The sequence below is a fragment of the Rhinoderma darwinii genome (assembly GCF_050947455.1).
Source record: "Rhinoderma darwinii isolate aRhiDar2 chromosome 5 unlocalized genomic scaffold, aRhiDar2.hap1 SUPER_5_unloc_35, whole genome shotgun sequence".
Classification (NCBI taxonomy): domain Eukaryota; kingdom Metazoa; phylum Chordata; class Amphibia; order Anura; family Rhinodermatidae; genus Rhinoderma; species Rhinoderma darwinii.
In genome coordinates, this window is record NW_027461793.1 from 209,591 (window position 1) to 234,141 (window position 24,551).

At 47.6% G+C, this 24,551-nt stretch overlaps 17 non-coding genes across 17 annotated transcripts; all 17 read right to left on the reverse strand.

Annotated features, from left to right (window-relative positions):
• Positions 1–486: 486 nt before the first annotated feature.
• On the reverse strand, positions 487–677 carry LOC142690780 (U2 spliceosomal RNA). Its single transcript, XR_012859467.1, has one exon. It is a non-coding gene; the product is annotated as a U2 spliceosomal RNA (small nuclear RNA).
• A 1,304-nt stretch (positions 678–1,981) lies between these two features.
• LOC142690782 (U2 spliceosomal RNA) lies at positions 1,982–2,172 on the reverse strand. The gene has a single exon (XR_012859469.1). It is a non-coding gene; the product is annotated as a U2 spliceosomal RNA (small nuclear RNA).
• Positions 2,173–3,472: 1,300 nt separating this feature from the next.
• On the reverse strand, positions 3,473–3,663 carry LOC142690783 (U2 spliceosomal RNA). Its single transcript, XR_012859470.1, has one exon. It is a non-coding gene; the product is annotated as a U2 spliceosomal RNA (small nuclear RNA).
• A 1,296-nt stretch (positions 3,664–4,959) lies between these two features.
• LOC142690784 (U2 spliceosomal RNA) lies at positions 4,960–5,150 on the reverse strand. The gene has a single exon (XR_012859471.1). It is a non-coding gene; the product is annotated as a U2 spliceosomal RNA (small nuclear RNA).
• A 1,296-nt stretch (positions 5,151–6,446) lies between these two features.
• Positions 6,447–6,637, reverse strand: LOC142690785 (U2 spliceosomal RNA). The gene has a single exon (XR_012859472.1). It is a non-coding gene; the product is annotated as a U2 spliceosomal RNA (small nuclear RNA).
• A 1,284-nt stretch (positions 6,638–7,921) lies between these two features.
• Positions 7,922–8,112, reverse strand: LOC142690786 (U2 spliceosomal RNA). The gene has a single exon (XR_012859473.1). It is a non-coding gene; the product is annotated as a U2 spliceosomal RNA (small nuclear RNA).
• Positions 8,113–9,392: 1,280 nt separating this feature from the next.
• Positions 9,393–9,583, reverse strand: LOC142690788 (U2 spliceosomal RNA). The gene has a single exon (XR_012859474.1). It is a non-coding gene; the product is annotated as a U2 spliceosomal RNA (small nuclear RNA).
• Positions 9,584–10,879: 1,296 nt separating this feature from the next.
• Positions 10,880–11,070, reverse strand: LOC142690789 (U2 spliceosomal RNA). The gene has a single exon (XR_012859475.1). It is a non-coding gene; the product is annotated as a U2 spliceosomal RNA (small nuclear RNA).
• A 1,288-nt stretch (positions 11,071–12,358) lies between these two features.
• LOC142690790 (U2 spliceosomal RNA) lies at positions 12,359–12,549 on the reverse strand. Its single transcript, XR_012859476.1, has one exon. It is a non-coding gene; the product is annotated as a U2 spliceosomal RNA (small nuclear RNA).
• Positions 12,550–13,834: 1,285 nt separating this feature from the next.
• Positions 13,835–14,025, reverse strand: LOC142690791 (U2 spliceosomal RNA). Its single transcript, XR_012859477.1, has one exon. It is a non-coding gene; the product is annotated as a U2 spliceosomal RNA (small nuclear RNA).
• Positions 14,026–15,329: 1,304 nt separating this feature from the next.
• Positions 15,330–15,520, reverse strand: LOC142690792 (U2 spliceosomal RNA). Its single transcript, XR_012859478.1, has one exon. It is a non-coding gene; the product is annotated as a U2 spliceosomal RNA (small nuclear RNA).
• Positions 15,521–16,809: 1,289 nt separating this feature from the next.
• LOC142690794 (U2 spliceosomal RNA) lies at positions 16,810–17,000 on the reverse strand. The gene has a single exon (XR_012859480.1). It is a non-coding gene; the product is annotated as a U2 spliceosomal RNA (small nuclear RNA).
• A 1,284-nt stretch (positions 17,001–18,284) lies between these two features.
• LOC142690795 (U2 spliceosomal RNA) lies at positions 18,285–18,475 on the reverse strand. The gene has a single exon (XR_012859481.1). It is a non-coding gene; the product is annotated as a U2 spliceosomal RNA (small nuclear RNA).
• A 1,300-nt stretch (positions 18,476–19,775) lies between these two features.
• On the reverse strand, positions 19,776–19,966 carry LOC142690796 (U2 spliceosomal RNA). Its single transcript, XR_012859482.1, has one exon. It is a non-coding gene; the product is annotated as a U2 spliceosomal RNA (small nuclear RNA).
• A 1,288-nt stretch (positions 19,967–21,254) lies between these two features.
• On the reverse strand, positions 21,255–21,445 carry LOC142690797 (U2 spliceosomal RNA). Its single transcript, XR_012859483.1, has one exon. It is a non-coding gene; the product is annotated as a U2 spliceosomal RNA (small nuclear RNA).
• A 1,296-nt stretch (positions 21,446–22,741) lies between these two features.
• Positions 22,742–22,932, reverse strand: LOC142690799 (U2 spliceosomal RNA). Its single transcript, XR_012859484.1, has one exon. It is a non-coding gene; the product is annotated as a U2 spliceosomal RNA (small nuclear RNA).
• Positions 22,933–24,224: 1,292 nt separating this feature from the next.
• Positions 24,225–24,415, reverse strand: LOC142690800 (U2 spliceosomal RNA). Its single transcript, XR_012859485.1, has one exon. It is a non-coding gene; the product is annotated as a U2 spliceosomal RNA (small nuclear RNA).
• Positions 24,416–24,551: the final 136 nt, after the last annotated feature.

Consider the following 24,551-nt stretch of genomic DNA (forward strand, 5'->3'; position numbering starts at 1 on the left):
AAATGTAGGGACGACAGTACATTCCATCACATCCATCTAGTGTACACAGGTAGGTCCATTGTGGCGGGCAGGCGAGCGGGCGGGCTGCTTTATTGGCTGTTTGCTGTTCCCCTACTCCACTCCACTATTTGACTGTTGTGCTGCATCAATCAATCAATCAATCAATCAATCAATCAATCAATCAATCAATCAATCAGTGGCTGGCTCAGGTGCAGCTCTTTAACTTACCTAAAAGGGAGGGCGGAGAGAAGACAAGGAAGGTGAATGAGGTGTTCCAATGTGAAATGCCGGAAACACAGACGACACACAACAAGAGGTGGCAATCTATTCATTAATTGCATTTAATCAATGAGCTCATTATCACTCATGCATTGTCCAACAGGTGTTGAAATAATGGGATTAAAAGGGGAGATCCCTTCAGAAAGACAGAAACAATAGCAAAGACAAAAAACACTTTTGGAATCTGCTTTTAGTCAACACATAAGGAAAGGGTGCACCGGTCCTGGAAATACTGCAATACCAGGTCAATGCGTGGAGTGGACAGAGCAAGCTCTATTTCCATCTCCCTGTTCTAAAAATCCATTTAATATATGGTCCCCAGATAGGGGACGTATCAGATATTAAACTGATAAGAACAGATACTACACTTGATCTTAGCCAAAAGGCCGAGAAGCGATAACCCGAACGGGCCGCGCGTTGCCCGAGCCTGCCCGATACTGCTGTTCAGCCCTTGCAGCGATTCAGCCTACTTCTAGGCAATTCCATGGGGCCCTGCAGGCTCACACACTCACAGCTACACGGGAGGTGAATAAAGGCCGGAGAGGAAGCCAGACAGGATTTGCTTCTTTTGCTTGCACCACAATGCAGTGCTGAAAGAGGAGGAATCTACATAAAAACGCCTTCCTGGCAACGCCCAAATGCCCTGCTGCCATGCAGATAAACACTGGCAGCGGCAGCCAGTGCATGCCCACAGCCACCCCTTGTTCCTTCACACCTTGTATCAGCTGTAATCCAGTCCAGTCCAGTGCTGCCTGCTGAGCAGCACTGACCAACACTGCCTGGGCCCAGGCTTTTATCTCTGAGGCCCCATTATGATGTCAGAAAGCTGGCTCTGGAATCCTGAGGGCTCCACTATGACACGTGCAAAGTTCCGTCTGAACTTTATATAAGACGGTGAGGCTCAGTCAGTCACTCAGTGTTGCCTGAGAGGGCAACACTGCAACAGCCGGCCGCCAGGCTGTCTTTTTTTTGCACAGCTAGTTGCCTCCAGGAGGCCACAAGAGGGAGACAAGGGACTGCAAAATGGAAAATAGGCATCCACCAACTTTACAGACAACTTCTCCTTGCTCCTACAACCTCCATCCTTGCACAGTTTGTTATTCTTCTAGGTAACATAGTAACAAATCCAAATTGCTGCTCTCTTTGTAGGCAAGCAAGGCTTTGTTGCAACTGCAATTCTTACTTCTTCTTGAAATGTAGGGACGACAGTACATTCCATCACATCCATCTAGTGTACACAGGTAGGTCCATTGTGGCGGGCAGGCGAGCGGGCGGGCTGCTTTATTGGCTGTTTGCTGTTCCCCTACTCCACTCCACTATTTGACTGTTGTGCTGCATCAATCAATCAATCAATCAATCAATCAATCAATCAATCAATCAATCAATCAATCAATCAATCAATCAGTGGCTGGCTCAGGTGCAGCTCTTTAACTTACCTAAAAGGGAGGGCGGAGAGAAGACAAGGAAGGTGAATGAGGTGTTCCAATGTGAAATGCCGGAAACACAGAAACACAGACGACACACAACAAGAGGTGGCAATCTATTCATTAATTGCATTTAATCAATGAGCTCATTATCACTCATGCATTGTCCAACAGGTGTTGAAATAATGGGATTAAAAGGGGAGATCCCTTCAGAAAGACAGAAACAATAGCAAAGACAAAAAACACTTTTGGAATCTGCTTTTAGTCAACACATAAGGAAAGGGTGCACCGGTCCTGGAAATACTGCAATACCAGGTCAATGCGTGGAGTGGACAGAGCAAGCTCTATTTCCATCTCCCTGTTCTAAAAATCCATTTAATATATGGTCCCCAGATAGGGGACGTATCAGATATTAAACTGATAAGAACAGATACTACACTTGATCTTAGCCAAAAGGCCGAGAAGCGATAACCCGAACGGGCCGCGCGTTGCCCGAGCCTGCCCGATACTGCTGTTCAGCCCTTGCAGCGATTCAGCCTACTTCTAGGCAATTCCATGGGGCCCTGCAGGCTCACACACTCACAGCTACACGGGAGGTGAATAAAGGCCGGAGAGGAAGCCAGACAGGATTTGCTTCTTTTGCTTGCACCACAATGCAGTGCTGAAAGAGGAGGAATCTACATAAAAACGCCTTCCTGGCAACGCCCAAATGCCCTGCTGCCATGCAGATAAACACTGGCAGCGGCAGCAAGTGCATGCCCACAGCCACCCCTTGTTCCTTCACACCTTGTATCAGCTGTAATCCAGTCCAGTCCAGTGCTGCCTGCTGAGCAGCACTGACCAACACTGCCTGGGCCCAGGCTTTTATCTCTGAGGCCCCATTATGATGTCAGAAAGCTGGCTCTGGAATCCTGAGGGCTCCACTATGACACGTGCAAAGTTCCGTCTGAACTTTATATAAGACGGTGAGGCTCAGTCAGTCACTCAGTGTTGCCTGAGAGGGCAACACTGCAACAGCCGGCCGCCAGGCTGTCTTTTTTTTGCACAGCTAGTTGCCTCCAGGAGGCCACAAGAGGGAGACAAGGGACTGCAAAATGGAAAATAGGCATCCACCAACTTTACAGACAACTTCTCCTTGCTCCTACAACCTCCATCCTTGCACAGTTTGTTATTCTTCTAGGTAACATAGTAACAAATCCAAATTGCTGCTCTCTTTGTAGGCAAGCAAGGCTTTGTTGCAACTGCAATTCTTACTTCTTCTTGAAATGTAGGGACGACAGTACATTCCATCACATCCATCTAGTGTACACAGGTAGGTCCATTGTGGCGGGCAGGCGAGCGGGCGGGCTGCTTTATTGGCTGTTTGCTGTTCCCCTACTCCACTCCACTATTTGACTGTTGTGCTGCATCAATCAATCAATCAATCAATCAATCAATCAATCAATCAATCAATCAATCAATCAATCAATCAGTGGCTGGCTCAGGTGCAGCTCTTTAACTTACCTAAAAGGGAGGGCGGAGAGAAGACAAGGAAGGTGAATGAGGTGTTCCAATGTGAAATGCCGGAAACACAGAAACACAGACGACACACAACAAGAGGTGGCAATCTATTCATTAATTGCATTTAATCAATGAGCTCATTATCACTCATGCATTGTCCAACAGGTGTTGAAATAATGGGATTAAAAGGGGAGATCCCTTCAGAAAGACAGAAACAATAGCAAAGACAAAAAACACTTTTGGAATCTGCTTTTAGTCAACACATAAGGAAAGGGTGCACCGGTCCTGGAAATACTGCAATACCAGGTCAATGCGTGGAGTGGACAGAGCAAGCTCTATTTCCATCTCCCTGTTCTAAAAATCCATTTAATATATGGTCCCCAGATAGGGGACGTATCAGATATTAAACTGATAAGAACAGATACTACACTTGATCTTAGCCAAAAGGCCGAGAAGCGATAACCCGAACGGGCCGCGCGTTGCCCGAGCCTGCCCGATACTGCTGTTCAGCCCTTGCAGCGATTCAGCCTACTTCTAGGCAATTCCATGGGGCCCTGCAGGCTCACACACTCACAGCTACACGGGAGGTGAATAAAGGCCGGAGAGGAAGCCAGACAGGATTTGCTTCTTTTGCTTGCACCACAATGCAGTGCTGAAAGAGGAGGAATCTACATAAAAACGCCTTCCTGGCAACGCCCAAATGCCCTGCTGCCATGCAGATAAACACTGGCAGCGGCAGCAAGTGCATGCCCACAGCCACCCCTTGTTCCTTCACACCTTGTATCAGCTGTAATCCAGTCCAGTCCAGTGCTGCCTGCTGAGCAGCACTGACCAACACTGCCTGGGCCCAGGCTTTTATCTCTGAGGCCCCATTATGATGTCAGAAAGCTGGCTCTGGAATCCTGAGGGCTCCACTATGACACGTGCAAAGTTCCGTCTGAACTTTATATAAGACGGTGAGGCTCAGTCAGTCACTCAGTGTTGCCTGAGAGGGCAACACTGCAACAGCCGGCCGCCAGGCTGTCTTTTTTTTGCACAGCTAGTTGCCTCCAGGAGGCCACAAGAGGGAGACAAGGGACTGCAAAATGGAAAATAGGCATCCACCAACTTTACAGACAACTTCTCCTTGCTCCTACAACCTCCATCCTTGCACAGTTTGTTATTCTTCTAGGTAACATAGTAACAAATCCAAATTGCTGCTCTCTTTGTAGGCAAGCAAGGCTTTGTTGCAACTGCAATTCTTACTTCTTCTTGAAATGTAGGGACGACAGTACATTCCATCACATCCATCTAGTGTACACAGGTAGGTCCATTGTGGCGGGCAGGCGAGCGGGCGGGCTGCTTTATTGGCTGTTTGCTGTTCCCCTACTCCACTCCACTATTTGACTGTTGTGCTGCATCAATCAATCAATCAATCAATCAATCAATCAATCAATCAATCAATCAATCAATCAATCAGTGGCTGGCTCAGGTGCAGCTCTTTAACTTACCTAAAAGGGAGGGCGGAGAGAAGACAAGGAAGGTGAATGAGGTGTTCCAATGTGAAATGCCGGAAACACAGAAACACAGACGACACACAACAAGAGGTGGCAATCTATTCATTAATTGCATTTAATCAATGAGCTCATTATCACTCATGCATTGTCCAACAGGTGTTGAAATAATGGGATTAAAAGGGGAGATCCCTTCAGAAAGACAGAAACAATAGCAAAGACAAAAAACACTTTTGGAATCTGCTTTTAGTCAACACATAAGGAAAGGGTGCACCGGTCCTGGAAATACTGCAATACCAGGTCAATGCGTGGAGTGGACAGAGCAAGCTCTATTTCCATCTCCCTGTTCTAAAAATCCATTTAATATATGGTCCCCAGATAGGGGACGTATCAGATATTAAACTGATAAGAACAGATACTACACTTGATCTTAGCCAAAAGGCCGAGAAGCGATAACCCGAACGGGCCGCGCGTTGCCCGAGCCTGCCCGATACTGCTGTTCAGCCCTTGCAGCGATTCAGCCTACTTCTAGGCAATTCCATGGGGCCCTGCAGGCTCACACACTCACAGCTACACGGGAGGTGAATAAAGGCCGGAGAGGAAGCCAGACAGGATTTGCTTCTTTTGCTTGCACCACAATGCAGTGCTGAAAGAGGAGGAATCTACATAAAAACGCCTTCCTGGCAACGCCCAAATGCCCTGCTGCCATGCAGATAAACACTGGCAGCGGCAGCAAGTGCATGCCCACAGCCACCCCTTGTTCCTTCACACCTTGTATCAGCTGTAATCCAGTCCAGTCCAGTGCTGCCTGCTGAGCAGCACTGACCAACACTGCCTGGGCCCAGGCTTTTATCTCTGAGGCCCCATTATGATGTCAGAAAGCTGGCTCTGGAATCCTGAGGGCTCCACTATGACACGTGCAAAGTTCCGTCTGAACTTTATATAAGACGGTGAGGCTCAGTCAGTCACTCAGTGTTGCCTGAGAGGGCAACACTGCAACAGCCGGCCGCCAGGCTGTCTTTTTTTTGCACAGCTAGTTGCCTCCAGGAGGCCACAAGAGGGAGACAAGGGACTGCAAAATGGAAAATAGGCATCCACCAACTTTACAGACAACTTCTCCTTGCTCCTACAACCTCCATCCTTGCACAGTTTGTTATTCTTCTAGGTAACATAGTAACAAATCCAAATTGCTGCTCTCTTTGTAGGCAAGCAAGGCTTTGTTGCAACTGCAATTCTTACTTCTTCTTGAAATGTAGGGACGACAGTACATTCCATCACATCCATCTAGTGTACACAGGTAGGTCCATTGTGGCGGGCAGGCGAGCGGGCGGGCTGCTTTATTGGCTGTTTGCTGTTCCCCTACTCCACTCCACTATTTGACTGTTGTGCTGCATCAATCAATCAATCAATCAATCAATCAATCAATCAATCAATCAATCAATCAATCAATCAGTGGCTGGCTCAGGTGCAGCTCTTTAACTTACCTAAAAGGGAGGGCGGAGAGAAGACAAGGAAGGTGAATGAGGTGTTCCAATGTGAAATGCCGGAAACACAGAAACACAGACGACACACAACAAGAGGTGGCAATCTATTCATTAATTGCATTTAATCAATGAGCTCATTATCACTCATGCATTGTCCAACAGGTGTTGAAATAATGGGATTAAAAGGGGAGATCCCTTCAGAAAGACAGAAACAATAGCAAAGACAAAAAACACTTTTGGAATCTGCTTTTAGTCAACACATAAGGAAAGGGTGCACCGGTCCTGGAAATACTGCAATACCAGGTCAATGCGTGGAGTGGACAGAGCAAGCTCTATTTCCATCTCCCTGTTCTAAAAATCCATTTAATATATGGTCCCCAGATAGGGGACGTATCAGATATTAAACTGATAAGAACAGATACTACACTTGATCTTAGCCAAAAGGCCGAGAAGCGATAACCCGAACGGGCCGCGCGTTGCCCGAGCCTGCCCGATACTGCTGTTCAGCCCTTGCAGCGATTCAGCCTACTTCTAGGCAATTCCATGGGGCCCTGCAGGCTCACACACTCACAGCTACACGGGAGGTGAATAAAGGCCGGAGAGGAAGCCAGACAGGATTTGCTTCTTTTGCTTGCACCACAATGCAGTGCTGAAAGAGGAGGAATCTACATAAAAACGCCTTCCTGGCAACGCCCAAATGCCCTGCTGCCATGCAGATAAACACTGGCAGCGGCAGCAAGTGCATGCCCACAGCCACCCCTTGTTCCTTCACACCTTGTATCAGCTGTAATCCAGTCCAGTCCAGTGCTGCCTGCTGAGCAGCACTGACCAACACTGCCTGGGCCCAGGCTTTTATCTCTGAGGCCCCATTATGATGTCAGAAAGCTGGCTCTGGAATCCTGAGGGCTCCACTATGACACGTGCAAAGTTCCGTCTGAACTTTATATAAGACGGTGAGGCTCAGTCAGTCACTCAGTGTTGCCTGAGAGGGCAACACTGCAACAGCCGGCCGCCAGGCTGTCTTTTTTTTGCACAGCTAGTTGCCTCCAGGAGGCCACAAGAGGGAGACAAGGGACTGCAAAATGGAAAATAGGCATCCACCAACTTTACAGACAACTTCTCCTTGCTCCTACAACCTCCATCCTTGCACAGTTTGTTATTCTTCTAGGTAACATAGTAACAAATCCAAATTGCTGCTCTCTTTGTAGGCAAGCAAGGCTTTGTTGCAACTGCAATTCTTACTTCTTCTTGAAATGTAGGGACGACAGTACATTCCATCACATCCATCTAGTGTACACAGGTAGGTCCAAGCGGGCGGGCTGCTTTATTGGCTGTTTGCTGTTCCCCTACTCCACTCCACTATTTGACTGTTGTGCTGCATCAATCAATCAATCAATCAATCAATCAATCAATCAATCAATCAATCAATCAATCAATCAATCAGTGGCTGGCTCAGGTGCAGCTCTTTAACTTACCTAAAAGGGAGGGCGGAGAGAAGACAAGGAAGGTGAATGAGGTGTTCCAATGTGAAATGCCGGAAACACAGAAACACAGACGACACACAACAAGAGGTGGCAATCTATTCATTAATTGCATTTAATCAATGAGCTCATTATCACTCATGCATTGTCCAACAGGTGTTGAAATAATGGGATTAAAAGGGGAGATCCCTTCAGAAAGACAGAAACAATAGCAAAGACAAAAAACACTTTTGGAATCTGCTTTTAGTCAACACATAAGGAAAGGGTGCACCGGTCCTGGAAATACTGCAATACCAGGTCAATGCGTGGAGTGGACAGAGCAAGCTCTATTTCCATCTCCCTGTTCTAAAAATCCATTTAATATATGGTCCCCAGATAGGGGACGTATCAGATATTAAACTGATAAGAACAGATACTACACTTGATCTTAGCCAAAAGGCCGAGAAGCGATAACCCGAACGGGCCGCGCGTTGCCCGAGCCTGCCCGATACTGCTATTCAGCCCTTGCAGCGATTCAGCCTACTTCTAGGCAATTCCATGGGGCCCTGCAGGCTCACACACTCACAGCTACACGGGAGGTGAATAAAGGCCGGAGAGGAAGCCAGACAGGATTTGCTTCTTTTGCTTGCACCACAATGCAGTGCTGAAAGAGGAGGAATCTACATAAAAACGCCTTCCTGGCAACGCCCAAATGCCCTGCTGCCATGCAGATAAACACTGGCAGCGGCAGCAAGTGCATGCCCACAGCCACCCCTTGTTCCTTCACACCTTGTATCAGCTGTAATCCAGTCCAGTCCAGTGCTGCCTGCTGAGCAGCACTGACCAACACTGCCTGGGCCCAGGCTTTTATCTCTGAGGCCCCATTATGATGTCAGAAAGCTGGCTCTGGAATCCTGAGGGCTCCACTATGACACGTGCAAAGTTCCGTCTGAACTTTATATAAGACGGTGAGGCTCAGTCAGTCACTCAGTGTTGCCTGAGAGGGCAACACTGCAACAGCCGGCCGCCAGGCTGTCTTTTTTTTGCACAGCTAGTTGCCTCCAGGAGGCCACAAGAGGGAGACAAGGGACTGCAAAATGGAAAATAGGCATCCACCAACTTTACAGACAACTTCTCCTTGCTCCTACAACCTCCATCCTTGCACAGTTTGTTATTCTTCTAGGTAACATAGTAACAAATCCAAATTGCTGCTCTCTTTGTAGGCAAGCAAGGCTTTGTTGCAACTGCAATTCTTACTTCTTCTTGAAATGTAGGGACGACAGTACATTCCATCACATCCATCTAGTGTACTCAGGTAGGTCCATTGTGGCGGGCAGGCGAGCGGGCGGGCTGCTTTATTGGCTGTTTGCTGTTCCCCTACTCCACTCCACTATTTGACTGTTGTGCTGCATCAATCAATCAATCAATCAATCAATCAATCAATCAATCAATCAGTGGCTGGCTCAGGTGCAGCTCTTTAACTTACCTAAAAGGGAGGGCGGAGAGAAGACAAGGAAGGTGAATGAGGTGTTCCAATGTGAAATGCCGGAAACACAGAAACACAGACGACACACAACAAGAGGTGGCAATCTATTCATTAATTGCATTTAATCAATGAGCTCATTATCACTCATGCATTGTCCAACAGGTGTTGAAATAATGGGATTAAAAGGGGAGATCCCTTCAGAAAGACAGAAACAATAGCAAAGACAAAAAACACTTTTGGAATCTGCTTTTAGTCAACACATAAGGAAAGGGTGCACCGGTCCTGGAAATACTGCAATACCAGGTCAATGCGTGGAGTGGACAGAGCAAGCTCTATTTCCATCTCCCTGTTCTAAAAATCCATTTAATATATGGTCCCCAGATAGGGGACGTATCAGATATTAAACTGATAAGAACAGATACTACACTTGATCTTAGCCAAAAGGCCGAGAAGCGATAACCCGAACGGGCCGCGCGTTGCCCGAGCCTGCCCGATACTGCTGTTCAGCCCTTGCAGCGATTCAGCCTACTTCTAGGCAATTCCATGGGGCCCTGCAGGCTCACACACTCACAGCTACACGGGAGGTGAATAAAGGCCGGAGAGGAAGCCAGACAGGATTTGCTTCTTTTGCTTGCACCACAATGCAGTGCTGAAAGAGGAGGAATCTACATAAAAACGCCTTCCTGGCAACTCCCAAATGCCCTGCTGCCATGCAGATAAACACTGGCAGCGGCAGCAAGTGCATGCCCACAGCCACCCCTTGTTCCTTCACACCTTGTATCAGCTGTAATCCAGTCCAGTCCAGTGCTGCCTGCTGAGCAGCACTGACCAACACTGCCTGGGCCCAGGCTTTTATCTCTGAGGCCCCATTATGATGTCAGAAAGCTGGCTCTGGAATCCTGAGGGCTCCACTATGACACGTGCAAAGTTCCGTCTGAACTTTATATAAGACGGTGAGGCTCAGTCAGTCACTCAGTGTTGCCTGAGAGGGCAACACTGCAACAGCCGGCCGCCAGGCTGTCTTTTTTTTGCACAGCTAGTTGCCTCCAGGAGGCCACAAGAGGGAGACAAGGGACTGCAAAATGGAAAATAGGCATCCACCAACTTTACAGACAACTTCTCCTTGCTCCTACAACCTCCATCCTTGCACAGTTTGTTATTCTTCTAGGTAACATAGTAACAAATCCAAATTGCTGCTCTCTTTGTAGGCAAGCAAGGCTTTGTTGCAACTGCAATTCTTACTTCTTCTTGAAATGTAGGGACGACAGTACATTCCATCACATCCATCTAGTGTACACAGGTAGGTCCATTGTGGCGGGCAGGCGAGCGGGCGGGCTGCTTTATTGGCTGTTTGCTGTTCCCCTACTCCACTCCACTATTTGACTGTTGTGCTGCATCAATCAATCAATCAATCAATCAATCAATCAATCAATCAATCAATCAATCAATCAATCAGTGGCTGGCTCAGGTGCAGCTCTTTAACTTACCTAAAAGGGAGGGCGGAGAGAAGACAAGGAAGGTGAATGAGGTGTTCCAATGTGAAATGCCGGAAACACAGAAACACAGACGACACACAACAAGAGGTGGCAATCTATTCATTAATTGCATTTAATCAATGAGCTCATTATCACTCATGCATTGTCCAACAGGTGTTGAAATAATGGGATTAAAAGGGGAGATCCCTTCAGAAAGACAGAAACAATAGCAAAGACAAAAAACACTTTTGGAATCTGCTTTTAGTCAACACATAAGGAAAGGGTGCACCGGTCCTGGAAATACTGCAATACCAGGTCAATGCGTGGAGTGGACAGAGCAAGCTCTATTTCCATCTCCCTGTTCTAAAAATCCATTTAATATATGGTCCCCAGATAGGGGACGTATCAGATATTAAACTGATAAGAACAGATACTACACTTGATCTTAGCCAAAAGGCCGAGAAGCGATAACCCGAACGGGCCGCGCGTTGCCCGAGCCTGCCCGATACTGCTGTTCAGCCCTTGCAGCGATTCAGCCTACTTCTAGGCAATTCCATGGGGCCCTGCAGGCTCACACACTCACAGCTACACGGGAGGTGAATAAAGGCCGGAGAGGAAGCCAGACAGGATTTGCTTCTTTTGCTTGCACCACAATGCAGTGCTGAAAGAGGAGGAATCTACATAAAAACGCCTTCCTGGCAACGCCCAAATGCCCTGCTGCCATGCAGATAAACACTGGCAGCGGCAGCAAGTGCATGCCCACAGCCACCCCTTGTTCCTTCACACCTTGTATCAGCTGTAATCCAGTCCAGTCCAGTGCTGCCTGCTGAGCAGCACTGACCAACACTGCCTGGGCCCAGGCTTTTATCTCTGAGGCCCCATTATGATGTCAGAAAGCTGGCTCTGGAATCCTGAGGGCTCCACTATGACACGTGCAAAGTTCCGTCTGAACTTTATATAAGACGGTGAGGCTCAGTCAGTCACTCAGTGTTGCCTGAGAGGGCAACACTGCAACAGCCGGCCGCCAGGCTGTCTTTTTTTTGCACAGCTAGTTGCCTCCAGGAGGCCACAAGAGGGAGACAAGGGACTGCAAAATGGAAAATAGGCATCCACCAACTTTACAGACAACTTCTCCTTGCTCCTACAACCTCCATCCTTGCACAGTTTGTTATTCTTCTAGGTAACATAGTAACAAATCCAAATTGCTGCTCTCTTTGTAGGCAAGCAAGGCTTTGTTGCAACTGCAATTCTTACTTCTTCTTGAAATGTAGGGACGACAGTACATTCCATCACATCCATCTAGTGTACACAGGTAGGTCCATTGTGGCGGGCAGGCGAGCGGGCGGGCTGCTTTATTGGCTGTTTGCTGTTCCCCTACTCCACTCCACTATTTGACTGTTGTGCTGCATCAATCAATCAATCAATCAATCAATCAATCAATCAATCAATCAATCAATCAGTGGCTGGCTCAGGTGCAGCTCTTTAACTTACCTAAAAGGGAGGGCGGAGAGAAGACAAGGAAGGTGAATGAGGTGTTCCAATGTGAAATGCCGGAAACACAGAAACACAGACGACACACAACAAGAGGTGGCAATCTATTCATTAATTGCATTTAATCAATGAGCTCATTATCACTCATGCATTGTCCAACAGGTGTTGAAATAATGGGATTAAAAGGGGAGATCCCTTCAGAAAGACAGAAACAATAGCAAAGACAAAAAACACTTTTGGAATCTGCTTTTAGTCAACACATAAGGAAAGGGTGCACCGGTCCTGGAAATACTGCAATACCAGGTCAATGCGTGGAGTGGACAGAGCAAGCTCTATTTCCATCTCCCTGTTCTAAAAATCCATTTAATATATGGTCCCCAGATAGGGGACGTATCAGATATTAAACTGATAAGAACAGATACTACACTTGATCTTAGCCAAAAGGCCGAGAAGCGATAACCCGAACGGGCCGCGCGTTGCCCGAGCCTGCCCGATACTGCTGTTCAGCCCTTGCAGCGATTCAGCCTACTTCTAGGCAATTCCATGGGGCCCTGCAGGCTCACACACTCACAGCTACACGGGAGGTGAATAAAGGCCGGAGAGGAAGCCAGACAGGATTTGCTTCTTTTGCTTGCACCACAATGCAGTGCTGAAAGAGGAGGAATCTACATAAAAACGCCTTCCTGGCAACGCCCAAATGCCCTGCTGCCATGCAGATAAACACTGGCAGCGGCAGCAAGTGCATGCCCACAGCCACCCCTTGTTCCTTCACACCTTGTATCAGCTGTAATCCAGTCCAGTCCAGTGCTGCCTGCTGAGCAGCACTGACCAACACTGCCTGGGCCCAGGCTTTTATCTCTGAGGCCCCATTATGATGTCAGAAAGCTGGCTCTGGAATCCTGAGGGCTCCACTATGACACGTGCAAAGTTCCGTCTGAACTTTATATAAGACGGTGAGGCTCAGTCAGTCACTCAGTGTTGCCTGAGAGGGCAACACTGCAACAGCCGGCCGCCAGGCTGTCTTTTTTTTGCACAGCTAGTTGCCTCCAGGAGGCCACAAGAGGGAGACAAGGGACTGCAAAATGGAAAATAGGCATCCACCAACTTTACAGACAACTTCTCCTTGCTCCTACAACCTCCATCCTTGCACAGTTTGTTATTCTTCTAGGTAACATAGTAACAAATCCAAATTGCTGCTCTCTTTGTAGGCAAGCAAGGCTTTGTTGCAACTGCAATTCTTACTTCTTCTTGAAATGTAGGGACGACAGTACATTCCATCACATCCATCTAGTGTACACAGGTAGGTCCATTGTGGCGGGCAGGCGAGCGGGCGGGCTGCTTTATTGGCTGTTTGCTGTTCCCCTACTCCACTCCACTATTTGACTGTTGTGCTGCATCAATCAATCAATCAATCAATCAATCAATCAATCAATCAATCAATCAATCAGTGGCTGGCTCAGGTGCAGCTCTTTAACTTACCTAAAAGGGAGGGCGGAGAGAAGACAAGGAAGGTGAATGAGGTGTTCCAATGTGAAATGCCGGAAACACAGAAACACAGACGACACACAACAAGAGGTGGCAATCTATTCATTAATTGCATTTAATCAATGAGCTCATTATCACTCATGCATTGTCCAACAGGTGTTGAAATAATGGGATTAAAAGGGGAGATCCCTTCAGAAAGACAGAAACAATAGCAAAGACAAAAAACACTTTTGGAATCTGCTTTTAGTCAACACATGAAAGGGTGCACCGGTCCTGGAAATACTGCAATACCAGGTCAATGCGTGGAGTGGACAGAGCAAGCTCTATTTCCATCTCCCTGTTCTAAAAATCCATTTAATATATGGTCCCCAGATAGGGGACGTATCAGATATTAAACTGATAAGAACAGATACTACACTTGATCTTAGCCAAAAGGCCGAGAAGCGATAACCCGAACGGGCCGCGCGTTGCCCGAGCCTGCCCGATACTGCTGTTCAGCCCTTGCAGCGATTCAGCCTACTTCTAGGCAATTCCATGGGGCCCTGCAGGCTCACACACTCACAGCTACACGGGAGGTGAATAAAGGCCGGAGAGGAAGCCAGACAGGATTTGCTTCTTTTGCTTGCACCACAATGCAGTGCTGAAAGAGGAGGAATCTACATAAAAACGCCTTCCTGGCAACGCCCAAATGCCCTGCTGCCATGCAGATAAACACTGGCAGCGGCAGCAAGTGCATGCCCACAGCCACCCCTTGTTCCTTCACACCTTGTATCAGCTGTAATCCAGTCCAGTCCAGTGCTGCCTGCTGAGCAGCACTGACCAACACTGCCTGGGCCCAGGCTTTTATCTCTGAGGCCCCATTATGATGTCAGAAAGCTGGCTCTGGAATCCTGAGGGCTCCACTATGACACGTGCAAAGTTCCGTCTGAACTTTATATAAGACGGTGAGGCTCAGTCAGTCACTCAGTGTTGCCTGAGAGGGCAACACTGCAACAGCCGGCCGCCAGGCTGTCTTTTTTTTGCACAGCTAGTTGCCTCCAGGAGGCCACAAGAGGGAGACAAGGGACTGCAAAATGGAAAATAGGCATCCACCAACTTTACAGACAACTTCTCCTTGCTCCTACAACCTCCATCCTTGCACAGTTTGTTATTCTTCTAGGTAACATAGTAACAAATCCAAATTGCTGCTCTCTTTGTAGGCAAGCAAGGCTTTGTTGCAACTGCAATTCTTACTTCTTCTTGAAATGTAGGGACGACAGTACATTCCATCACATCCATCTAGTGTACACAGGTAGGTCCATTGTGGCGGGCAGGCGAGCGGGCGGGCTGCTTTATTGGCTGTTTGCTGTTCCCCTACTCCACTCCACTATTTGACTGTTGTGCTGCATCAATCAATCAATCAATCAATCAATCAATCAATCAATCAATCAATCAATCAATCAATCAATCAATCAGTGGCTGGCTCAGGTGCAGCTCTTTAACTTACCTAAAAGGGAGGGCGGAGAGAAGACAAGGAAGGTGAATGAGGTGTTCCAATGTGAAATGCCGGAAACACAGAAACACAGACGACACACAACAAGAGGTGGCAATCTATTCATTAATTGCATTTAATCAATGAGCTCATTATCACTCATGCATTGTCCAACAGGTGTTGAAATAATGGGATTAAAAGGGGAGATCCCTTCAGAAAGACAGAAACAATAGCAAAGACAAAAAACACTTTTGGAATCTGCTTTTAGTCAACACATAAGGAAAGGGTGCACCGGTCCTGGAAATACTGCAATACCAGGTCAATGCGTGGAGTGGACAGAGCAAGCTCTATTTCCATCTCCCTGTTCTAAAAATCCATTTAATATATGGTCCCCAGATAGGGGACGTATCAGATATTAAACTGATAAGAACAGATACTACACTTGATCTTAGCCAAAAGGCCGAGAAGCGATAACCCGAACGGGCCGCGCGTTGCCCGAGCCTGCCCGATACTGCTGTTCAGCCCTTGCAGCGATTCAGCCTACTTCTAGGCAATTCCATGGGGCCCTGCAGGCTCACACACTCACAGCTACACGGGAGGTGAATAAAGGCCGGAGAGGAAGCCAGACAGGATTTGCTTCTTTTGCTTGCACCACAATGCAGTGCTGAAAGAGGAGGAATCTACATAAAAACGCCTTCCTGGCAACGCCCAAATGCCCTGCTGCCATGCAGATAAACACTGGCAGCGGCAGCAAGTGCATGCCCACAGCCACCCCTTGTTCCTTCACACCTTGTATCAGCTGTAATCCAGTCCAGTCCAGTGCTGCCTGCTGAGCAGCACTGACCAACACTGCCTGGGCCCAGGCTTTTATCTCTGAGGCCCCATTATGATGTCAGAAAGCTGGCTCTGGAATCCTGAGGGCTCCACTATGACACGTGCAAAGTTCCGTCTGAACTTTATATAAGACGGTGAGGCTCAGTCAGTCACTCAGTGTTGCCTGAGAGGGCAACACTGCAACAGCCGGCCGCCAGGCTGTCTTTTTTTTGCACAGCTAGTTGCCTCCAGGAGGCCACAAGAGGGAGACAAGGGACTGCAAAATGGAAAATAGGCATCCACCAACTTTACAGACAACTTCTCCTTGCTCCTACAACCTCCATCCTTGCACAGTTTGTTATTCTTCTAGGTAACATAGTAACAAATCCAAATTGCTGCTCTCTTTGTAGGCAAGCAAGGCTTTGTTGCAACTGCAATTCTTACTTCTTCTTGAAATGTAGGGACGACAGTACATTCCATCACATCCATCTAGTGTACACAGGTAGGTCCATTGTGGCGGGCAGGCGAGCGGGCGGGCTGCTTTATTGGCTGTTTGCTGTTCCCCTACTCCACTCCACTATTTGACTGTTGTGCTGCATCAATCAATCAATCAATCAATCAATCAATCAATCAATCAATCAATCAATCAAGTGGCTGGCTCAGGTGCAGCTCTTTAACTTACCTAAAAGGGAGGGCGGAGAGAAGACAAGGAAGGTGAATGAGGTGTTCCAATGTGAAATGCCGGAAACACAGAAACACAGACGACACACAACAAGAGGTGGCAATCTATTCATTAATTGCATTTAATCAATGAGCTCATTATCACTCATGCATTGTCCAACAGGTGTTGAAATAATGGGATTAAAAGGGGAGATCCCTTCAGAAAGACAGAAACAATAGCAAAGACAAAAAACACTTTTGGAATCTGCTTTTAGTCAACACATAAGGAAAGGGTGCACCGGTCCTGGAAATACTGCAATACCAGGTCAATGCGTGGAGTGGACAGAGCAAGCTCTATTTCCATCTCCCTGTTCTAAAAATCCATTTAATATATGGTCCCCAGATAGGGGACGTATCAGATATTAAACTGATAAGAACAGATACTACACTTGATCTTAGCCAAAAGGCCGAGAAGCGATAACCCGAACGGGCCGCGCGTTGCCCGAGCCTGCCCGATACTGCTGTTCAGCCCTTGCAGCGATTCAGCCTACTTCTAGGCAATTCCATGGGGCCCTGCAGGCTCACACACTCACAGCTACACGGGAGGTGAATAAAGGCCGGAGAGGAAGCCAGACAGGATTTGCTTCTTTTGCTTGCACCACAATGCAGTGCTGAAAGAGGAGGAATCTACATAAAAACGCCTTCCTGGCAACGCCCAAATGCCCTGCTGCCATGCAGATAAACACTGGCAGCGGCAGCAAGTGCATGCCCACAGCCACCCCTTGTTCCTTCACACCTTGTATCAGCTGTAATCCAGTCCAGTCCAGTGCTGCCTGCTGAGCAGCACTGACCAACACTGCCTGGGCCCAGGCTTTTATCTCTGAGGCCCCATTATGATGTCAGAAAGCTGGCTCTGGAATCCTGAGGGCTCCACTATGACACGTGCAAAGTTCCGTCTGAACTTTATATAAGACGGTGAGGCTCAGTCAGTCACTCAGTGTTGCCTGAGAGGGCAACACTGCAACAGCCGGCCGCCAGGCTGTCTTTTTTTTGCACAGCTAGTTGCCTCCAGGAGGCCACAAGAGGGAGACAAGGGACTGCAAAATGGAAAATAGGCATCCACCAACTTTACAGACAACTTCTCCTTGCTCCTACAACCTCCATCCTTGCACAGTTTGTTATTCTTCTAGGTAACATAGTAACAAATCCAAATTGCTGCTCTCTTTGTAGGCAAGCAAGGCTTTGTTGCAACTGCAATTCTTACTTCTTCTTGAAATGTAGGGACGACAGTACATTCCATCACATCCATCTAGTGTACACAGGTAGGTCCATTGTGGCGGGCAGGCGAGCGGGCGGGCTGCTTTATTGGCTGTTTGCTGTTCCCCTACTCCACTCCACTATTTGACTGTTGTGCTGCATCAATCAATCAATCAATCAATCAATCAATCAATCAATCAATCAATCAGTGGCTGGCTCAGGTGCAGCTCTTTAACTTACCTAAAAGGGAGGGCGGAGAGAAGACAAGGAAGGTGAATGAGGTGTTCCAATGTGAAATGCCGGAAACACAGAAACACAGACGACACACAACAAGAGGTGGCAATCTATTCATTAATTGCATTTAATCAATGAGCTCATTATCACTCATGCATTGTCCAACAGGTGTTGAAATAATGGGATTAAAAGGGGAGATCCCTTCAGAAAGACAGAAACAATAGCAAAGACAAAAAACACTTTTGGAATCTGCTTTTAGTCAACACATAAGGAAAGGGTGCACCGGTCCTGGAAATACTGCAATACCAGGTCAATGCGTGGAGTGGACAGAGCAAGCTCTATTTCCATCTCCCTGTTCTAAAAATCCATTTAATATATGGTCCCCAGATAGGGGACGTATCAGATATTAAACTGATAAGAACAGATACTACACTTGATCTTAGCCAAAAGGCCGAGAAGCGATAACCCGAACGGGCCGCGCGTTGCCCGAGCCTGCCCGATACTGCTGTTCAGCCCTTGCAGCGATTCAGCCTACTTCTAGGCAATTCCATGGGGCCCTGCAGGCTCACACACTCACAGCTACACGGGAGGTGAATAAAGGCCGGAGAGGAAGCCAGACAGGATTTGCTTCTTTTGCTTGCACCACAATGCAGTGCTGAAAGAGGAGGAATCTACATAAAAACGCCTTCCTGGCAACGCCCAAATGCCCTGCTGCCATGCAGATAAACACTGGCAGCGGCAGCAAGTGCATGCCCACAGCCACCCCTTGTTCCTTCACACCTTGTATCAGCTGTAATCCAGTCCAGTCCAGTGCTGCCTGCTGAGCAGCACTGACCAACACTGCCTGGGCCCAGGCTTTTATCTCTGAGGCCCCATTATGATGTCAGAAAGCTGGCTCTGGAATCCTGAGGGCTCCACTATGACACGTGCAAAGTTCCGTCTGAACTTTATATAAGACGGTGAGGCTCAGTCAGTCACTCAGTGTTGCCTGAGAGGGCAACACTGCAACAGCCGGCCGCCAGGCTGTCTTTTTTTTGCACAGCTAGTTGCCTCCAGGAGGCCACAAGAGGGAGACAAGGGACTGCAAAATGGAAAATAGGCATCCACCAACTTTACAGACAACTTCTCCTTGCTCCTACAACCTCCATCCTTGCACAGTTTGTTATTCTTCTAGGTAACATAGTAACAAATCCAAATTGCTGCTCTCTTTGTAGGCAAGCAAGGCTTTGTTGCAACTGCAATTCTTACTTCTTCTTGAAATGTAGGGACGACAGTACATTCCATCACATCCATCTAGTGTACACAGGTAGGTCCATTGTGGCGGGCAGGCGAGCGGGCGGGCTGCTTTATTGGCTGTTTGCTGTTCCCCTACTCCACTCCACTATTTGACTGTTGTGCTGCATCAATCAATCAATCAATCAATCAATCAATCAATCAATCAATCAATCAATCAATCAATCAATCAGTGGCTGGCTCAGGTGCAGCTCTTTAACTTACCTAAAAGGGAGGGCGGAGAGAAGACAAGGAAGGTGAATGAGGTGTTCCAATGTGAAATGCCGGAAACACAGAAACACAGACGACACACAACAAGAGGTGGCAATCTATTCATTAATTGCATTTAATCAATGAGCTCATTATCACTCATGCATTGTCCAACAGGTGTTGAAATAATGGGATTAAAAGGGGAGATCCCTTCAGAAAGACAGAAACAATAGCAAAGACAAAAAACACTTTTGGAATCTGCTTTTAGTCAACACATAAGGAAAGGGTGCACCGGTCCTGGAAATACTGCAATACCAGGTCAATGCGTGGAGTGGACAGAGCAAGCTCTATTTCCATCTCCCTGTTCTAAAAATCCATTTAATATATGGTCCCCAGATAGGGGACGTATCAGATATTAAACTGATAAGAACAGATACTACACTTGATCTTAGCCAAAAGGCCGAGAAGCGATAACCCGAACGGGCCGCGCGTTGCCCGAGCCTGCCCGATACTGCTGTTCAGCCCTTGCAGCGATTCAGCCTACTTCTAGGCAATTCCATGGGGCCCTGCAGGCTCACACACTCACAGCTACACGGGAGGTGAATAAAGGCCGGAGAGGAAGCCAGACAGGATTTGCTTCTTTTGCTTGCACCACAATGCAGTGCTGAAAGAGGAGGAATCTACATAAAAACGCCTTCCTGGCAACGCCCAAATGCCCTGCTGCCATGCAGATAAACACTGGCAGCGGCAGCAAGTGCATGCCCACAGCCACCCCTTGTTCCTTCACACCTTGTATCAGCTGTAATCCAGTCCAGTCCAGTGCTGCCTGCTGAGCAGCACTGACCAACACTGCCTGGGCCCAGGCTTTTATCTCTGAGGCCCCATTATGATGTCAGAAAGCTGGCTCTGGAATCCTGAGGGCTCCACTATGACACGTGCAAAGTTCCGTCTGAACTTTATATAAGACGGTGAGGCTCAGTCAGTCACTCAGTGTTGCCTGAGAGGGCAACACTGCAACAGCCGGCCGCCAGGCTGTCTTTTTTTTGCACAGCTAGTTGCCTCCAGGAGGCCACAAGAGGGAGACAAGGGACTGCAAAATGGAAAATAGGCATCCACCAACTTTACAGACAACTTCTCCTTGCTCCTACAACCTCCATCCTTGCACAGTTTGTTATTCTTCTAGGTAACATAGTAACAAATCCAAATTGCTGCTCTCTTTGTAGGCAAGCAAGGCTTTGTTGCAACTGCAATTCTTACTTCTTCTTGAAATGTAGGGACGACAGTACATTCCATCACATCCATCTAGTGTACACAGGTAGGTCCATTGTGGCGGGCAGGCGAGCGGGCGGGCTGCTTTATTGGCTGTTTGCTGTTCCCCTACTCCACTCCACTATTTGACTGTTGTGCTGCATCAATCAATCAATCAATCAATCAATCAATCAATCAATCAATCAATCAATCAGTGGCTGGCTCAGGTGCAGCTCTTTAACTTACCTAAAAGGGAGGGCGGAGAGAAGACAAGGAAGGTGAATGAGGTGTTCCAATGTGAAATGCCGGAAACACAGAAACACAGACGACACACAACAAGAGGTGGCAATCTATTCATTAATTGCATTTAATCAATGAGCTCATTATCACTCATGCATTGTCCAACAGGTGTTGAAATAATGGGATTAAAAGGGGAGATCCCTTCAGAAAGACAGAAACAATAGCAAAGACAAAAAACACTTTTGGAATCTGCTTTTAGTCAACACATAAGGAAAGGGTGCACCGGTCCTGGAAATACTGCAATACCAGGTCAATGCGTGGAGTGGACAGAGCAAGCTCTATTTCCATCTCCCTGTTCTAAAAATCCATTTAATATATGGTCCCCAGATAGGGGACGTATCAGATATTAAACTGATAAGAACAGATACTACACTTGATCTTAGCCAAAAGGCCGAGAAGCGATAACCCGAACGGGCCGCGCGTTGCCCGAGCCTGCCCGATACTGCTGTTCAGCCCTTGCAGCGATTCAGCCTACTTCTAGGCAATTCCATGGGGCCCTGCAGGCTCACACACTCACAGCTACACGGGAGGTGAATAAAGGCCGGAGAGGAAGCCAGACAGGATTTGCTTCTTTTGCTTGCACCACAATGCAGTGCTGAAAGAGGAGGAATCTACATAAAAACGCCTTCCTGGCAACGCCCAAATGCCCTGCTGCCATGCAGATAAACACTGGCAGCGGCAGCAAGTGCATGCCCACAGCCACCCCTTGTTCCTTCACACCTTGTATCAGCTGTAATCCAGTCCAGTCCAGTGCTGCCTGCTGAGCAGCACTGACCAACACTGCCTGGGCCCAGGCTTTTATCTCTGAGGCCCCATTATGATGTCAGAAAGCTGGCTCTGGAATCCTGAGGGCTCCACTATGACACGTGCAAAGTTCCGTCTGAACTTTATATAAGACGGTGAGGCTCAGTCAGTCACTCAGTGTTGCCTGAGAGGGCAACACTGCAACAGCCGGCCGCCAGGCTGTCTTTTTTTTGCACAGCTAGTTGCCTCCAGGAGGCCACAAGAGGGAGACAAGGGACTGCAAAATGGAAAATAGGCATCCACCAACTTTACAGACAACTTCTCCTTGCTCCTACAACCTCCATCCTTGCACAGTTTGTTATTCTTCTAGGTAACATAGTAACAAATCCAAATTGCTGCTCTCTTTGTAGGCAAGCAAGGCTTTGTTGCAACTGCAATTCTTACTTCTTCTTGAAATGTAGGGACGACAGTACATTCCATCACATCCATCTAGTGTACACAGGTAGGTCCATTGTGGCGGGCAGGCGAGCGGGCGGGCTGCTTTATTGGCTGTTTGCTGTTCCCCTACTCCACTCCACTATTTGACTGTTGTGCTGCATCAATCAATCAATCAATCAATCAATCAATCAATCAATCAATCAATCAATCAATCAATCAGTGGCTGGCTCAGGTGCAGCTCTTTAACTTACCTAAAAGGGAGGGCGGAGAGAAGACAAGGAAGGTGAATGAGGTGTTCCAATGTGAAATGCCGGAAACACAGAAACACAGACGACACACAACAAGAGGTGGCAATCTATTCATTAATTGCATTTAATCAATGAGCTCATTATCACTCATGCATTGTCCAACAGGTGTTGAAATAATGGGATTAAAAGGGGAGATCCCTTCAGAAAGACAGAAACAATAGCAAAGACAAAAAACACTTTTGGAATCTGCTTTTAGTCAACACATAAGGAAAGGGTGCACCGGTCCTGGAAATACTGCAATACCAGGTCAATGCGTGGAGTGGACAGAGCAAGCTCTATTTCCATCTCCCTGTTCTAAAAATCCATTTAATATATGGTCCCCAGATAGGGGACGTATCAGATATTAAACTGATAAGAACAGATACTACACTTGATCTTAGCCAAAAGGCCGAGAAGCGATAACCCGAACGGGCCGCGCGTTGCCCGAGCCTGCCCGATACTGCTGTTCAGCCCTTGCAGCGATTCAGCCTACTTCTAGGCAATTCCATGGGGCCCTGCAGGCTCACACACTCACAGCTACACGGGAGGTGAATAAAGGCCGGAGAGGAAGCCAGACAGGATTTGCTTCTTTTGCTTGCACCACAATGCAGTGCTGAAAGAGGAGGAATCTACATAAAAACGCCTTCCTGGCAACGCCCAAATGCCCTGCTGCCATGCAGATAAACACTGGCAGCGGCAGCAAGTGCATGCCCACAGCCACCCCTTGTTCCTTCACACCTTGTATCAGCTGTAATCCAGTCCAGTCCAGTGCTGCCTGCTGAGCAGCACTGACCAACACTGCCTGGGCCCAGGCTTTTATCTCTGAGGCCCCATTATGATGTCAGAAAGCTGGCTCTGGAATCCTGAGGGCTCCACTATGACACGTGCAAAGTTCCGTCTGAACTTTATATAAGACGGTGAGGCTCAGTCAGTCACTCAGTGTTGCCTGAGAGGGCAACACTGCAACAGCCGGCCGCCAGGCTGTCTTTTTTTTGCACAGCTAGTTGCCTCCAGGAGGCCACAAGAGGGAGACAAGGGACTGCAAAATGGAAAATAGGCATCCACCAACTTTACAGACAACTTCTCCTTGCTCCTACAACCTCCATCCTTGCACAGTTTGTTATTCTTCTAGGTAACATAGTAACAAATCCAAATTGCTGCTCTCTTTGTAGGCAAGCAAGGCTTTGTTGCAACTGCAATTCTTACTTCTTCTTGAAATGTAGGGACGACAGTACATTCCATCACATCCATCTAGTGTACACAGGTAGGTCCATTGTGGCGGGCAGGCGAGCGGGCGGGCTGCTTTATTGGCTGTTTGCTGTTCCCCTACTCCACTCCACTATTTGACTGTTGTGCTGCATCAATCAATCAATCAATCAATCAATCAATCAATCAATCAATCAATCAATCAATCAGTGGCTGGCTCAGGTGCAGCTCTTTAACTTACCTAAAAGGGAGGGCGGAGAGAAGACAAGGAAGGTGAATGAGGTGTTCCAATGTGAAATGCCGGAAACACAGAAACACAGACGACACACAACAAGAGGTGGCAATCTATTCATTAATTGCATTTAATCAATGAGCTCATTATCACTCATGCATTGTCCAACAGGTGTTGAAATAATGGGATTAAAAGGGGAGATCCCTTCAGAAAGACAGAAACAATAGCAAAGACAAAAAACACTTTTGGAATCTGCTTTTAGTCAACACATAAGGAAAGGGTGCACCGGTCCTGGAAATACTGCAATACCAGGTCAATGCGTGGAGTGGACAGAGCAAGCTCTATTTCCATCTCCCTGTTCTAAAAATCCATTTAATATATGGTCCCCAGATAGGGGACGTATCAGATATTAAACTGATAAGAACAGATACTACACTTGATCTTAGCCAAAAGGCCGAGAAGCGATAACCCGAACGGGCCGCGCGTTGCCCGAGCCTGCCCGATACTGCTGTTCAGCCCTTGCAGCGATTCAGCCTACTTCTAGGCAATTCCATGGGGCCCTGCAGGCTCACACACTCACAGCTACACGGGAGGTGAATAAA